The sequence below is a fragment of the Pinus tabuliformis genome, chromosome 9 (genome assembly GCF_031772625.1).
Source record: "Pinus tabuliformis cultivar Carrire ecotype Pingquan chromosome 9, CPIR1, whole genome shotgun sequence".
Taxonomy (NCBI): Eukaryota; Viridiplantae; Streptophyta; class Pinopsida; order Pinales; family Pinaceae; genus Pinus; species Pinus tabuliformis.
The window spans coordinates 579142036-579144782 of record NC_142307.1 but is presented as its reverse complement, the minus strand read 5'-3'; the positions used below and the strand labels follow the sequence as shown (position 1 = coordinate 579144782).

General features: G+C 34.7%; 1 long non-coding RNA gene across 1 annotated transcript; it reads right to left on the bottom strand.

The window, feature by feature from the left end:
• Positions 1 to 613: 613 nt before the first annotated feature.
• On the bottom strand, positions 614 to 1268 carry LOC149149876 (uncharacterized). Its single transcript, XR_016262807.1, has 3 exons — positions 1146 to 1268; positions 988 to 1053; positions 614 to 897 (listed from the first exon to the last, which is right to left on the bottom strand). It is a non-coding gene; the product is annotated as an uncharacterized LOC149149876 (long non-coding RNA).
• Between the last annotated feature and the right edge of the window lie 1479 nt (positions 1269 to 2747).

Genomic DNA, 2747 nt, shown 5'->3' with positions numbered 1-2747 from the left:
ACATTTTGTAAAAAAACCAAATACAAAACATATAATCTGAGAAAGCAAGCTACGGTGGAAAGAAGCCTTTAGGGTTATGCATGCTTATGATAGCTTACAAGCAAACAATCAATACAAGTGTGAAAAATTGTAATGTTTTCCCTCTAGGAGACGAAATCTTTAAATAAGGAATGCACGTTAACCATTTTTTCAGAACATCAATTAACAAACCAAGAAAATAGTAATGACAGTGAAAAACCTTTGCAAAAGATGAACAAGAAACTATGTATATATTAAGAACTTGGATTCGAGACAGTCAAGTCACCTTCCAAATTGACCCCATCGGCCAATCCAAGATGGACAGCGAGGGATGAGTTCTGGTAGGGTTGGTTTCAGTGAAAAACATTAATAACTACATTGTATGCGAAAGAGAAATAAAAACCACCAAAATAAACTAGTTCTTGTTGTTAACCATATATTATAAAGGTAGAAATAACAAGAAAATTGTTGCATAACCAAGCGAGCAGATCCGTGTTGTTATCAGAAGTAACAGAAAGACAGAACGACCATGTAACTAAACATATATATATTAACAATTAATTCAGAATGTCAATTACAGCTGTGAGGTCGAACGAACCCTTGGGTAGTAGAACCCTCCAAAAGAAAAGAGTAATAAAGTCTGTCACCTCTCATACCATCCCATGAGACCAACGAGGGTTTATATCCTAAGAAAAGTTGAGTCTGGAATAAGACCATCATGCATAGAGCTCAGAAGCCTACATGCAAGTAGACGAAGCCGTCAAACTTCAAAGAAAGGCATTCATACCATTTAGCAATGCCAAAATAAAGGTGAAAACCTTGATAATTGACATTGGGAGCTTGAGCGTGTGCACCCAACTCCTTGGGGCAGAGCTTACCCTACAACAAAGTAATAAAAGGGTTAAACCATGCGATAATACAAAATATCATAGCAATTGAGGGGAAAACCTTAGCGTTTAGCCACCTTACCGTTTCAGAGTCTAGGAGCATATTATCCATGGTTTCATAAGGCTGGAGCAACCATAGTCGCAGTCCCTGCAATGGGGTATTCCTTTTAGTACGAGATGCAAAAGAAAAACCCCAAATTCATTGCAGTAAACTGAAAATCTGGAAATGAAATGTTTTACCCTTCTAGTAACAGCCACTTGTAGAGCGTATGCAACCCATGAAATAGGCATGGAAAAACCCAGGATAAAATGACTAGAAATGTGGAGCTCCAGCTGAGTAGTCCATGCAGTGTAGCAATAAGAACCAAAGACAAATGACTAGGCATATGGGCGGCATACCCAATTCGTTACCAAGGCAAACCAGATCTTGATAAGCTGTCAGATGAAGTCCTTTGATCAAACGATGCTGTGAATTACAGATGGAAACCAGAGGATGAAGGACCCGACATCTGGCGCCCATCCCATCGCATGTTAGCCAACAAGTGTAAAGGGGAATTAATGATAATCTATGCCTACAAAACATATTTAATTGCAAAACATTTAAAACATGTGTAAGTTGTATTAGTCCGTAGATCTAAGAACATGAATGATATGGTCTGGCAGTATGTGAAATCTATGGAGTATTATAACCTAGAGTATGAGAAATAAACAATCACCATAATGTGAGCTATTAACATTTCGATATATATATTGCAATATCTTTAACCATGAGATTGAGACCTTGTTTACCTAGGTTATGGTAATGTTTTTTTTAATCTATGATTATATTGTTAAGTAGATGTGATAGTGCTGAATCTATATACACAGTAAAAAAACTAGTTTAAATTGCACAAATCAATTCCAGCACTGGAAAGTCCAAAAAGTCACACTAAAGACAACTCCTTTCTTTTTATATTGGTGAATTTAAAACTATTATTTAAATTGTACTTTTACCCCATAATAAGGAAGATATACTTTTCTTTTCTTTTTTTGAAATTGACATATAATATTTGAAAAATGAATGATAAAAAATATTCCAACAAGATATATATATATATATATATATATATATATATATATATATGGGAAAGAAAGTGTTTTCTATATCTCAATGTCAGATAAATGTGCAATTCCTTTCATGTTAAACATGGATGGGTAAAAAAAGATACATGAGCGTTACTTAGAGAATAGACTTGAGTAAAGTTAGTTGACCTTCCATGTTGGGAAAAAAATTTCAAGCTTCCAATTTTCTTTTCATCTTCCATTATAGAGGGAATTTTCGACTAGAGGATTCTCTAAATATTTGGATGGAATTGACCTGGATTCCAAGGATTTATAAAATATTAAATTGGACAGTAAGGGAAATATTGAAAAATAACATTTGGGGAATTTTCATGGCTAGTTGACATTCCCAATTCTACCATAAAATCCAATAGGACATTCTTGAAGGCATTGTTGACCATTGGGATCCCCATAATAATTGTATCATCTACAAACTATTGATGGGAGGATGCCACATAATCCATTTGCAACCTAAGACTTTAGCTTCTATTATTATCAACTGCTATGTTGAAGGAACAAATAAGGTTTTCTAACATAACAATGAAAATATAGGGAGATAGAGAGTCACCCTATTAGATGGATAAGAAGGCGAGAAAATATCACATTGGGAACCATTAATAAGCTAGGCAGAGGATCCAATGAATCCATTGCTATGAAAATCCAAACACCAAAAGTACATGCCAAATATATTGTTAGCTAAGCTTCAAGTTTATGTATACATATCCAACTTGATGAGAATGC